The sequence below is a fragment of the Mustela nigripes genome, chromosome 12 (genome assembly GCF_022355385.1).
Source record: "Mustela nigripes isolate SB6536 chromosome 12, MUSNIG.SB6536, whole genome shotgun sequence".
NCBI classification, from domain to species: Eukaryota; Metazoa; Chordata; class Mammalia; order Carnivora; family Mustelidae; genus Mustela; species Mustela nigripes.
This window is the reverse complement of record NC_081568.1, coordinates 28618194-28632982: the sequence shown is the minus strand read 5'-3', so window position 1 is coordinate 28632982 and position 14789 is coordinate 28618194.

Below are 14789 nucleotides of genomic sequence, written 5' to 3'. Positions count from 1 at the left end.
CTGGCTACCCTCCACTCTCTGGCTCATTTTGGGATCAGAATAATACGGTGTAGGGCCAAGACTGTTGTTTACCCCCATTACCATCCATGTAATAGTCTGAATAATGAACTAGCACAAAATGGCTGGATTTCCCCTATGAGAAAAAGGATATTAGTTTAGCCCCTAGTAGACAAAGTGTAATGAATGCTGCAGGGTCCTAACTGTGTCCCTAGAGAATTCAGTGTCCTTTCCTGAATTTCTGTTTGCCAGTATCTGCGTCTTTGCCCGAAGGTTCTTTCTTCCACCCATAACCCCAGCTACAACCATGGAAACCCATTTTGCCCATATAGAGTAGGCTAGTAGTGGGAAGAAGAGTAAACACTTTGCCCCCTCACTTGAGTAGTCCTCAATCATTGACTCTTGAGATTTTATGTATAAATACTCCAGCTCCCTCACCTTGAAGCTGGGGTAATTCTGAGACATTTGTCTTGTACCATTTCTAAGAGTTCCCACCCTGGGAAAGGAGGTGGGTTCTAGCTCCCATTGTGGCAACTGCCTACCCTCCTTTCCTTTCTTTGTATCACATCCCCAATTCTTTACTTGGGTTACCTTCACTTTCCAAATAAACCACTTGTACTCAAATGCTTGTGTGTAGGTAGTACTCCAATGAAGCCACTATGGGAGCTTTGTTCCTTAAGTCTCCTGGGAGTCCCTGCACTAGGTACCTGCCTCTGCAACTGAAGAGCGAGATAACTGTGTCTACTTGAGTGCGAGTATGATACCTAACACAAAGTAAGACCAGGAAACTCATGGGGTCTCCCTGGTGGGACTCTATGTTCTATGTAAGTCTATCCATCCTGGCCTCTTTTATTGTGTAGGAGAAGAACAATGCTGCCTCTTCAGCTTTCCTCCAAATCACTGGGATCTCAGATTTGAGTTTTCAGAGCTGCCTTATGAAGCCCGAAAATGGACCTGAATTCCCTCCCAGTGATTTCCAGTTTTAGTGGAATAAACTGAGATGGGTATAGGCTAGATGGTGGGAGCAAAGAAGAAACATGGGAAAAGCAAAGCAAAAGGGTGGAAGATAATTGCTAGAAGAGAAAACCTGGGACCTAATTTTCACTTGTGAACACTCGAGTTGGTTATAGAGTGTATGATAAACCAGACTGATTAAGGCACAATTGGAGGGAAAACTTAAAGGACTTTGTTTTTTGTTTTTTGTTTTTTTTTTTTTTCCCACACAAAAATCATTTTAGTAGAGTTAGTAAGATTCTTTGCCCCTGAACCCTACTCATTCACCTTCTGAATTAAAACTGAATACATTTAAAGGAAAAGTCACGGCAGATGAAGGTTGGCTTGAGGAGTTACTCCAGACTCCACCTCTTACCTTCCCTATCAAACTTTGTTCTCCCTTGCGTCTGTCTTATTGAATCCATACCCACATTATCCCTGTAGCACTGAGAGGACTGATAACTCTGGCCCTAACTTTGAGAAGTTCATAATGTGGTTGAGAAGACAGCCATACATTCAGATTGAAATAGTAGGTAGTAAGTGCTAAAATAGGGACAAAACTTACATGTTATGGAAACAGGACAGAAAGCTGCTAATTCTAGCTGGTGCCATTGAAGATAGATGAAGTAAAAGGTCCTGAGAGATGAAGAGAAGATTTCCAAGCTGGGAAGTACTGCAGAGACATTTCAGACGAAAGGATCAACATGCCTTCTCTTATTTGTGTGATTTTTGGGATCCTGGGGCTGGTGGCGAACTCGGAAGTGCATTGGTCCCTTATGTTCCTTAACAACTATTGGGGGGAAGAAAATCCATTTGGAAAGTTAGCATTTTGAGAAAATAATTTTTTTTTTTTAAATTTACTCTTCTGAGAAATCCCCTCTGATGTGTAGCTTCTAAGAATGCAGGCATTTATTTCTTATGAATTGAGAACTTTAATGGGTAAATCAAATAAGTTGAAATTAGTACCCACAGGAAACATTAGTGAGGTCAAAGCACAAGTACAAAATCAACTTGATGTGTATATTGCTTTTTGATGAAAGGGAGGGAATACCTAGGGTTCAAATTCCAAAAGTAATTATCAAACAGGTTTAGGCAAGATATCAGCTGAGGCCCTGATTATTCATCTAAAAATACTGGATTATCTATGAAGTCATTTCCTCTTTTAAAGCATCACTGCAAAATGAAAGTTTTGGAGAACTTAGAGAAGGGGGTGATGAAGTTACTTTCATTGCACAGCTAAACATATACTGGGGACCCTCTTCATTTATTTTTTGATGGAAAAGATTATAAATCTAGGACTGTTTTTCCTTGTACTTATTATCGTTGAATGAAAAAATTTTCACTTGGATATTTGTAAGACATTAGATATTTTTAGGAGATTAAGTACTGTGAAGAAAAATAACTAATAATGAATACATAACTCTCCCCAGTTCTACGATTTATTAGGAGTTTGTGAGTTGAGTTACATTTTGGGTTACTGTAGTTAGTAAAGTCCTTTCTGGCCCCAAACACTATTTCCTTTCTTCTTCTTCCTCCACCTTTTTATTGCCAATGAAGGGGAATTATTTTATATTTAATACATTATTAATATAATGTATTAGTTAGGGAAGAGTTTAGTTGCTATAAAGAGACCCCAAAATACAGTAATGTAAGCAAGACAGATTATTTGTCTCCCACATAGAAGTCTGGAGAGGCATTCTGGCGACAGCATGACCATGTCATGGTGTCAGGAACACTCTCTTGTTACTCTGACATTATCAACACTTAGGTTTTAATTCCTTGTTTGAAATGGCTGTTTGAGCTATGACCAGTGACCAGTTTATTGTAAAAATAATGAAGATTCAGCTTCAGGATCCTTCACTTGCAAGGGTCCTTCCCAAGTGGTATGCAATGTTGGAGGGGCTGCAGGCTTTTCTGAGATATGACTGTAGGGACACTTTTTGTATCACAGATCTCTTTGGCAGTTTGGTGAAGTCTATGGACCCCTTTTCAGAATAATGTTTTTTAAAAGGTTAAAGTATCATACATAGGATTAAAAAGGAAGCCAATTATATTAAAAATCAATCATCAAAATATTTTAAAACTTTTGTGATATAGTGGGGTGTCTGGGTGCCTCAGTAGGTTGAGCACCCAACTTTTGGTTTTGGCTCAGGTCATGATCTCATGGGTCGTGAGAGTGGGCCCCACGTGGGGCTCCATGCTCAGAAGGAAGTCTGCTCCAGGTTCTTTCTCCCTTTTCCTCCCTCTGCCTCTATTCCTGCCCCTCTACAACTCTCTCGAATACATAAACAAAACCTTAAGAAAATTTTGTGATATAGAAATATCTATATGCTTCTTTATTACACATTAAACAATCAAATCTAGTGATCAGACTAAAACCTACCATAATTTTGAACTTGTAATGAACTTTGAAGATATTTCACAAAACTGTACTAACTGGAATGTTGTACGAGCATATTTAATTCTATTGGTAACAAAGTCACAGGCAAAGCAACTATAACTATGCTTTTGTCTACATTTCTAGCAGAAGAAAAAGCGTTAGTAGTCATACTCCCCAAGTGAGGAGATCTGAGTGATATATTTTCATGAACTCTTTATTGGTTCTCTAAATAAGAGCCAACAATTTTCCTTATATTTGACTGACTTTATTTTCTATCTCAGTTTCTCTCTGTGTTCACTTCTTTTCGTTTTCATCAATATATGCTGTGATTATCTCAGGGCTTTCCTCCATTTCAGTAACACAATTTTTTAAGTAAATACTATTTCTTTACATGTTTATTTGCTTTTTATGATATTATTTTAGTCCTCCATTTTCCCTTCAATTCCTCTTTTTATTTTTATTTTGATCTTTTATTTGATCTCTTGCTTTCTTTAGTTGATATTCTTATTCATTTTTTATTCAGTGATGCAAGTTCAGGGAGTTTCCTTCTTTCCTTGAATTAGATTTTCTTCTGGTTTGAGCCCTTTGTCTTTTTCTTCATTGTTTCCTTCTTCCATGTGTCTCTCTCTTTTGATTTTCAGTCTTTCCTTCATTCTTTTTAAAAATGTCCAGATTAAGTTTTCATGATTGTTATTGTATTCTTTTTCATGCTTTCATGTTCTGTCCAGGAATACATTCTACTGGCTGTGAGACAATGTAAGTGATTTCTTGACTTAATTCTGCTGTAACTGAGACCACTTACCCCACTGAAAGATAATGTGGTGCTGGGGGCTTGCTTCCTTATTTCCTCCTTTATAGCCTGAGGAACTGTAGCATGGAGCGCGAATGTGTGTCTGTGTATGCTGCCTTTGTTCTCTCGTGGAGATTTTGTCAAATACCAAGCTTCACCCCACCATTCCAATGGGCCATACCATGTACAGCATTGAAATCTTCACTTCTGTTTAAACAAACAAACAAACAAACAAACAAACAGATTTGCTCTTCACTCTCCTAATTTTATCCTCTTCTTTTCTAGTTTCTATTATTGCTTTGTGAAAAGAAGGATGAAGAGGAAGAAAAAGAGGAGGAGGAGGAGGAGAGAGAAAGAGGAGAGTGATTATCCAGTTTGCTTTTCTCCGGACTTGAGATTAATGAGAATTTTTCAAATGCATTACGATGTCTGGATGGTGGAGGTGGTGTTAGGAGCTGAGCCACTTGCTCCACAGCTCAAGTCCAGAATCTTCTGTTTCTTTCTTTGAATGCCCACTTTTGAGGCTTGTAGCACTAGTTTAAACATGTTTTCTTGTTTGCTGGTTGCAAGTAAATTTTTGGATCATTCTGTTAGGTGAAATAGGATAGAAGTTCTTTGAAGAAGTTCTAATCTTATATCATATCCCAGAAGACCAACCCTCAGTTTTTGAGTAACAAAATGGACCCATGTATACCTAATTTGAAGAGTTCTAAGACAATATAGTGGATTGATGTTTGCCAAGTGCACAGTATTTGGTGCAAAGAAGGCGGGTGGTGGTTGATGGACCATTAACTTAAGATTGACTGCTAATTTATTTCCTGAACTGTGATCATTTTAGGTGAGTCAGGAGAATCAGGAAAAATCACAATCGTTTGTAGGAAACATGTCAATACATTTGCAGCCAGTTCTTGATTATCACATGGGGATTTTCTGCCTATTTGATTATTAGTGCCTTCCAGATGATGTCCAGAAAACAAAAAAAGCTGCTGTTTGGTATGGTGTCAATTAATGTCTGTTTATTTATTTATTTATTTATTTATTTATTTATCTTTCTGTTAGTGAAATCTAGACCAGATGGTGATTCCCAAGCAAACCCTCCTATTTAGGAGTCTATAAATAGATAATCTCTTTCCATACCAACCCTATGTTAGAAATTTGTGCTGCCTCCTGTTGGTGGAATGCAACTTGGTGCAGTGGACAGTAGGGAGGTTCCTCAAAAAGTTGAAAATAGAACTACCCTATGATCCAGGAATTGCACTACTGGGTATTTACCTCCAAAATGCAAAAACTCTAATTCAAAGGGATACAGGGATCCCTATGTTTATTGCCACATTATTTACAATAGCCAAATTATGAAAGCAAACTGTTCATTTATAGATAAATGGATAAAGAAGATGTGAGATATCTATAAATCAGGCATAAAAGGGAATGAAATCTTGCTATTTGCAACAACATGGACAGAGCTAGAGAGTATAATGCTAAGTGAAATAAGTCAGAGAAAGACAAATACCTTATGATTTCACTCTTACATGGAATTTAAGAAACAAAACAAATGAGTGAAGGAAAAAAAGACAGAGAGGACAAATCAAGAAATAGACTCTTAACTATAGAGAACAAATTGATGGTTACCAGAGGGGAGGTGGGTAGGGGGATGGATGAAATAGGTGAGGGGGATTAAGAGTACACTTATCATGAGTAATATACATGAGTAATGTATAGAACTGTTGACTCACTATATTGTACACCTGAAACTTATATAACATTGTATATTAACGATACTGGAATTAAAATTAAAAACCAAAAAGAAAAATCTGTGCTGCTTCTTTCATGAGCCCTTCTGGAAGAAGGACACATCTACCTTTATTAAGTGGAAGGTGAAAGGACATAGGGGAAATCTTGTAGAACTACTCGTTCAAAGAATCAAGTACACATAAAAATAAAAAATATATATTAGAGAGACAGGGAGGACAATGTGAACTTTTCTTCCCATGTTTTCTTCTTCCCTTATTTTTCCCTTATACAACTGTAGATTTCCACAGTTGTACAGGGAGGAATTCAGTCTTCTTCTTCTTTTTATTCCACTTTCTGCCTCTATCACCTAGCAGATACACAATAATAGGTGTATAAATAGTTTTTGAATACATCAACATGTGTATTTTGTGTGTGAGCTAAACATTCTAATCTGAATTACAGACATCCTTTATTAAGCTTGTCAGACCTAAAAACATATTTTTCATTTTTCTGAGGACTATACATACAATTAGAGGCCCTGCGACTAGTCATTACTTAATGTTACAAGAGGAATTTCTGTCACAACCGTTCTTGGACACTAGACTATTTCCAAGCTTCCATATAGTTAGGATTAAGTGCATCATTTTGCTTCATCCTACTGGGAAGACTAGATTCTAGAAGGCCTTTGGTGAGAACATTGTGACTATGGTCATCATATCTTCTCCAGGTATTAGTGGTATTCATAGTAGGATAACTAGAGATTCCTCAGATTTTCTATCTATGTCCTGACAAGTGTCTTTTGTCAAAAAAGCAAATGACTATTTTTTATTATTAGGGTGTGTGTGGGTGTGTGTTTCTTAAGCAATAGGCTTGACCAATACAGCCAAAGAGTCAAGAAAAGGCCATGACTCATTACTTGGGTGTTCCCTTTCTTGGTTGGCGGATGGCTTATGTAAGTCAGGGTTACAGCATTCTCCAAATTAGCAGGTGTGTACTTACATATTATGTTTTGATATGCCTCTTTTCACAACTGGCAACATTCTTTACTTGGGATCAAAGTGTATTCAAGTGCTGAAAATGCTTTGCACTTTCTAGTCTCCATCAGTTTCCTTATCCTCATCCTTCTATAGTCTATAGTAGACGCCATCTGTTGTTCCTATATATCTGTTGAGGTCAATTCTATCCTTTAAAGTCATGTCAAACACACTCATATCTCATTCAATGCTTTTCGTTATAGGCTAGCGTATCTTAGCTCTTGAAATGGAAACTATATATATGTAGTTAGAGTAAATAAGAGTTGAGAACAGCTTGACAAGAAGCCTACCAGGTACAGGCAGACCACATGAAATACTTTGAAAAGTAATAAGAATTTGATGTTACCTGGGCTAGGAATTTATCTTTAGAATTGAGGATCCCTACTTCATTCACTATTACCTTTCTTGTTCTCATATTTTCCATTCATTTGACAGGTTGGTGGTGGGGATATGAGCTGTGTCTTGTGGTATCCTGCATATTAGTCTTGAAAATTGTTATGGATTAACAAATGGGGAATAAAAGAAAAGAAGTCAAGTCAAGTGAAATGAGCTGGAATATTTTTTTTAAAGATTTATGCTGGGTGCCTGGGTGGCTCAGTTGGCTAAGTGTCTGCTTTCAGCTCAGGCCATGACCTCAAGGTCCTGGAATTGAGTCCTGCATCAGGCTCTCTGCTCAGCAGGGAAGCTGCTTTGCCCTCTGCCTGCTGCTCTCTCACTCTCTCTCTGACAAATAAATAAATAAAATCTTAAAAAATATATTTATTTTATTAATTTTGGAGAGAGGAAGTGCAGAGGGAAGTGGCAAAGGGATAGGGAGAAAGAAACACAAATAGACTCCCTGCTGAGTATGGAGCCTGACTCGGGGCTCCGCATGGGGCTTGATCTCATGACCCTGATATCAGACTTGAGCTGAAACCAACAGTCAGACAGTCAACTGACTGTGCCACCCGGGCACCCTGAGCTGGAAGATTTTTAATGAACTTTGCAATGATTGCCAGCCAGGCTGACACTACTCTTCTTGAGGTGACTGGATCTCACTCATTAGCCACATGAAACCATCAATTAATATAAGGAAATACGGTGGGCACTAACTCTACATCTGTAACTAGTCTTCTTCTTCTTCTTCTTTTTTTTTTTTTTTAGATTTTATTTATTTATTTGACAGAGAGAGATCACAGCTGGGCAGAGAGGCAGGCAGAGAGAGAGGGGGGAAGCAGGCTCCCTGCCAAGCAGAGACCTGGATGCAGGGATCGATCCCAGGACCTTGAGGTCATGACCTAAGCTGAAGGCAGAGGTTTAACCCACTAAACCACCCAGGCACCCCTATAACTAGTCTTCTTGCTGGACACTGTGCCAAGTGCTGTATCACTTGTACAGATAGGGTTTAGGGAATATACATACATAAACATACATAACTTCTTTAAATTTCAAAGTTATGGTTTGAGACATTAAAACAAATATGAATGGTTAATACAATTTCTTAATTTTTGTGACATAGCCATAGCTTCATTAGGAACGTCTCTTTCATATTGTCAAAACACTTCTGAAACACTTTGCTAAATGATACTGCTGTGTGAGGGTGGCTTCTATTTTTCAGTGGGACTCCCTTAAAAATAATTTCACTGCTCTTTTAAAAAATATTATGTAATGACTTAAAATTATTCATAAATATTTGAATTCACCTCTTCAATGAATTCAGTAAGATAACCCAATGCCTTCTTACTCCCTTACCCTGATACTTTTATTTATTTTTTAAAGGTTTATATATTTAATATTTATTTATTTTTAGTAATCTCTTCACCCAACATGAACTTGAACTCACAACTCCTGAGATCAAGATTCACATACTCATCTGACAGAGCCAACCAGGTATCTCCCATGCTGACACTTTAAAAGTGATCTACCTATATTTTAATTACACTTGAGGCCTCCTGCCTTGAAATAATTATAGAATTTTATTTTTTGCTTATCAATAAAATAGGTCTGTGGTCGCTGATAATTATTTAGTATGAAAAATCATGGTATCCATAGTGACTAGAGGGGCAAATCTTATCTTTACATTAGTTTGAGTAAGGAGAGGCACATTAACCTTCATGAAAACTTGCCTTGAAGAAGAAAAATTAGGATGATACAAGAAAAATTAAAGAAATGTGACCAGTTGCCAAAAGAGATGAGAAAGCCTAATTTGGGGCTCTGGAATTATTATTAATGATGAGAGGTATTTTATAAATGTTAAATATTACATAAAAATGGCATGGATATTTACAGACAAAAATCATATACTCTCACACCTGTAGAGAATTATGTGGCTTTTTAAAATAAGTCCACAAATTCTTTGACACACCTCCCTTCAAGAAGCGGAGTCTAAATTCCCTCTCCCTGAGTGTGGGCTGGACTCTTGGGATTTGCTTTTTAACAAACAAAATAAAGCAGAAGTGATGGCATGCAACTTAGGAGACAAGGTCATGAAGGGCACTGCAGCTTCCTCTTGGTTCTCTCTTGGATTGCTTGCTCTGGGGGGAAGCCAGATGCTATATTTTAAGGACACACAGGCAGCTTGGTAGAGAGACCCAGACAGTGAGGAAGTGAGGCCTCCTGCTAATAACAAGTTAGGATTCTGAAGCATATTGTCAATAACCTTGCTGGTGAGCCATCTTGGATGTGGAGCCTCCTGCCCCAGTCCAGCCTTCAGGTGATTGCAGCCCTAACTGCTATCTTACTGCAACCACATGAGAGTCTCCCTGAACCAGAAGCACCAAGGAAATCTGCTCCTGAATTCCTGGCCCACAGAAGCTATGAGATAATAAATATTTGTTATTTTAAGCCACTAAACTGGGGAGGAAGGGATTTGTTACGCAGCAATAGATAACGATTATAGAGTCCCATAGTAAGATTTATTTTCAAGAAATTGAATTAATTCCAGCTGTTTTGATCTAGAAGAGGTATTATATAAGAAGTTGGAAGGGCTGGAGAATTGGTATTTAGGCCACACCTGCAGAATCATACCACCATTTTCACCTGTAAGGGGAGCTGCTACCTCTGCCACTATGAGGAAGGTGAAAATTGAGAGGCTCCCCCTGAAACTGCTGACTTCAATGAGCTCTGCTAAATGAATCAGGAAGCCTCTGATGCTATTGCCACTGCTCCAAGACCCACAAGGCTCCTACCTGGATATGGGAATGATGCTGCAGAATAAAAGCAGTATGTGTATCTCTAGAATCAACCAAAGCTTCAGGAAAAATTGCTTCTGCTTTACTTCTGCCTTCCAAGTTGTATGAAAATACACCTGGTTGGGAAAAATATAACACAAAACAAAAACCAAATTAAAAACTTGCCTCTAGGATCCTAGATGTAAGAAGATCTGAGCAATGTCTATTATAGCTTTCTAGCTTCTTGTAGCACAGGAAGGCACATCATGGGTGTTGGATACTTTTGTATTTCTATAAATATTCTTGAGTTGTGTTCTTCAACAATGTGCTTGAACACATTGATCCCTTTAGGTCTTGCTTTTAGGATTTGTTAAGCTGTGCTTAGTCTAGGGCTAATTTTTTCTCATGACTGAGGCAAAAACCTTCCAAGTACTCTACTCAGTGCCCTGTGGATTATGAGGTCTTCCAATCTAGTTTGTGGGCACCACATCCAATGTGGATGCCAGGCACCGTTGTTTTTCTAATGCTTTCCATTTCCTAAGATACTTTCCTCACGCATACAGGATAATCATTACTCAACATTGAAGGAATAGCCTTTGTGAATCCCTGGGGTGCTATCTATGTATGGCTCTCTTCTCTTTGATATTGTCATGCGAATTTTGTCACTTTTTCCTCTCTACACTTTTCGTTCCTTCTCCTTAACTCAGAAGTCCATCTGGTTCTCTCTGGGTTTCTCCTCCCTGCACTAGAGCCTAGAAACTTTCTTTTTTCTTTTTTTTTTTTTTTAATTTTTTATTTTTGATAAACATATATTTTTATCCCCAGGGGTACAGGTCTGTGAATCAACAGGTTTACACACTTCACAGCACTCACCAAATCACATACCCTCCCCAATGTCCATAATCCCACCCCCTTCTCCCAAACCCCCTCCCCCCGGCAACCCTCAGTTTGTTTTGTGAGATTAAGAGTCACTTATGGTTTGTCTCCCTCCCAATCCCATCTTCTTTCATTTATTCTTCTTCTACCCACTTAAGCCTCCATGTTGTATCACCACTTCCTCATATCAGGGAGATCATATGATAGTTGTCTTTCTCTGCTTGACTTATTTTGCTAAGCATGATACGCTCTAGTTCCATCCATGTTGTTGCAAATGGCAAGATTTCATTTCTTTTGATGGCTGCATAGTATTCCATTGTGTATATATACCCCATCTTCTTGATCCATTCATCTGTTGATGGACATCTAGGTTCTTTCCATAGTTTGGCTATTGTGGACATTGCTGCTATAAACATTCGGGTGCATGTGTCCCTTTGGATCACTACATTTGTATCTTTAGGGTAAATACCCAATAGTGCAATTGCTGGGTCATAGGGCAGTTCTATTTTCAACATTTTGAGGAACCTCCATGCTGTTTTCCAGAGTGGCTGCACCAGCTTGCATTCCCACCAACAGTGTAGGAGGGTTCCCCTTTCTCCGCATCCTCGCCAGCATCTGTCATTTCCTGACTTGTTGATTTTAGCCATTCTGACTGGTGTGAGGTGATATCGCATTGTGGTTTTGATTTGTATTTCCCTGATGCCGAGTGATATGGAGCACTTTTTCATGTGTCTGTTCGCCATCTGGATGTCTTCTTTGCAGAAATGTCTGTTCATGTCTTCTGCCCATTTCTTGATTGGATTATTTGTTCTTTGGGTGTTGAGTTTGCTAAGTTCTTTATAGATTCTGGACACTAGTCCTTTATCTGATATGTCGTTTGCAAATATCTTCTCCCATTCTGTCAGTTGTCTTTTGATTTTGTTAACTGTTTCCTTTGCTGTGCAAAAGCTTTTGATCTTGATGAAATCCCAGTAGTTCATTTTTTCCCTTGCTTCCCTTGCCTTTGGCGTTGTTCCTAGGAAGATGTTGCTGCGGCAGAGGTCGAAGAGGTTGCTGCCCGTGTTCTCGAGCCTAGAAACTTTCTTAAACCAGTATACAAGGGTAATCATAGGGTTCACCTCATTTGTTTCCTGTTCCTCAGGGGTCACTGTCCTTCCTTGCCTGATGTCTAGTGTCTTCAAAACTGTTTTTTCAACCACTTTCTCCTTTTGTTGTTGTTGTTACAGACGATAGCATAAATCTGCCACTATTATTACATCTTGGTCCCTTATTGATTTTTTGATCAGAGCCTGTATCACATCCTGCAGGAAAGCATTCCAACATAACACGGTATTATTTCCCAGGTGACACCATAAGTGTCTACTTCAATAAGACATTCTGCTGTTTTATAAGACTGATTGCTTTTGTGTGCTGGGATACATGGCAAGATCATTGTTTGCCACAGGCACTGATTCATCACATACCTTTTTTTCTGTACATTTAGTACTTTGGTCAGTAGTTGAGTGAACAAGGCTTTTAGTAAGTCTATGGATGGTAGTACTGGCACATATATGGCAAATAGAAAGATAATACATATCTGGAACACATTTCTATTCCATTAGGACCATTTCTGCTTCCTTATGATGGAAGGTTTCCAAGGTGGTCAACCCACCACCAGGTACTAATTTATAGTACTCTATAATGAGGTCATTGGTGGCTTTTGCTACTGGCAAATTAAATTGCTCTGCAATAGAAGTAGCCAGATCAATCTGGGTGAGGGTAAGTCCATCCCTACCACCACTGCTACCTGTTCATAAACCTATTCAGCAAGTACTAGGTGGCTGGGGAAAGAGACTGACTTACATCCATGAAGAGTTCTACCTGTCCTCCAGATTTTTAAGTGCCTTATCTGTAGTGGGTTGACTTGTAGTTAGCATTCACAAAGACACAAATAATTTTATACTTTAGACCAATTCTGAGAGATTTGTCAATTATCTATTGCTGTTTAACAAATCATCCCAAATTTAATGGCTGAAGAAAACATTTGCTTTGCTCATGAATCTATTTGGGCAAATCTTGCAGAGACTGTACATCTCTGCTTTACTTAGTGTGACTAGAAGTGGCTTGAAGGATGGAGCTGGATTATTCTAAAGGCTTGGTCACTCACATATCTGAAGGTTGATGCTGCTATTGGCTATATCTTCAGCTGGGATTGGGCTAGAACATCAACATGTGGCTTTTGCATGTGGGTGTTTAGTTTCCTCACAACACAGTTACCGAGTTCCAAAGGTAAGCATCCCAAGAAGAGTAGAAGAAAGCTGTATGGCCTTTTATGAAAGTCTTAGAGATCACATAACATTGCTTCTACCATAGTCATAGACCTGCCAAACTCAAGGAGAGGGATTACAGACCTCATCTTTCAATGGGGGAATGTCCTGCTCTAAGGAGTACATATGGGATGAAATATACTGGTGTGGCCATATTTGGAAAATCAAAATCTGCCCCACCATCAACTTCTTCTATAGTCTTCCTCATCACTAATTTCTCATTTTTGTTGCTTCCAAGATCCACACCATACAGCCAAATTGGTAGCCCTTGAACATGGATTCATACTGATCTACATATCTGGGCATGTTGCTTCTAGGCAGAAGAAAAATATATGTAATGCTCAAAGTTCTTATCAATGAATGTATCTGCCTCATTGTCCTTCATAACCACTGTGACTTGCACTGTAATGCTGAGGGAGTCCATTAATGGAAGGTGCCATCATGTTATGCAGAATGATCTGAAAACTTTAATTTTCTTATTCCCTAGCAATTGTCATGGATGAGGGGACATGGCAGTACATCAGAGGTAGGAATACTAAGATTGTAAGCTACATGTTTGTGGAAAATCTGGTGTCTTTAGAACCTGCTTGAGCCTAATCTTTTTCCTTGAGGAGAGAGTACAGTTGCACACAACATTAGTGTTTGATGGATCAGATAACACTTCAGTTCATGACAGGAAGATCAGTTTTCGTAGTCACTTGAAATCCATGGTTAGGTAATGTGGTAGGCTAAATAATGGCTCCCCAGTATATTTACATCCTAATCTCTAGAACCCCGTCATGGTGCCTTATGTGGCAAAAGAGACTTTGCATATGTGATTAAGAATCTTGAGATGATTACCCAAGATGATCTGAGTGGGACCAATGTAATCATAACATTCCCTAAAAGAGGAATGCAAAAGGAACCTGAGGCAGAGTTAGAGGAAAGAGCAGTGTGATGAGGAAACAGAGACTGGAGTGATGCCTTGGGAAGAAGGAGGAAGGGGCCAGAAGCCAAGGGCCACAGTCACCAGAAACCAAAAAGGCAAGAAGATAGATTCTCCCCTCAGAGCTACTGGAAATAACTGGTCCTCCTGCCAACACCTTGACTTTAATTCAGAGAAATTGATTTGAGACTTCTGATTTCCAGGATTGTAAAGAGAATAAATTTGCATTGTTTTAGGCTATATTAGCTTCCTGTGACTGCTGTAACAAATTACCACAAACTTGGTAGCTTAAAACAGAAATGTGTTTTCTCACAATTCTGGAGCCCAAAAGTCTTGGATCATTATCATTGGGTTACAATCAAGGTGTTGGCAGGCCTGCACTCCATCTGAAGGCTCTAGGGAGTGCCTTGCTTCTTCTAGCTTCTGGTGGCTGCTGGCATGTCTCTTGTGGCCACATCCCTCCAATCTCTGCTTTTCTCTTCATGTTGTCATCTCTCTGTGTGTCTTCTCTTCTGTCTTCAAATTGTCCTTTATCTCTGTCTTACGAGGCCATGTGTGACTACATTGGGCCCACCCTGATAATCCAGGATAATCAACCTATTTCAAGA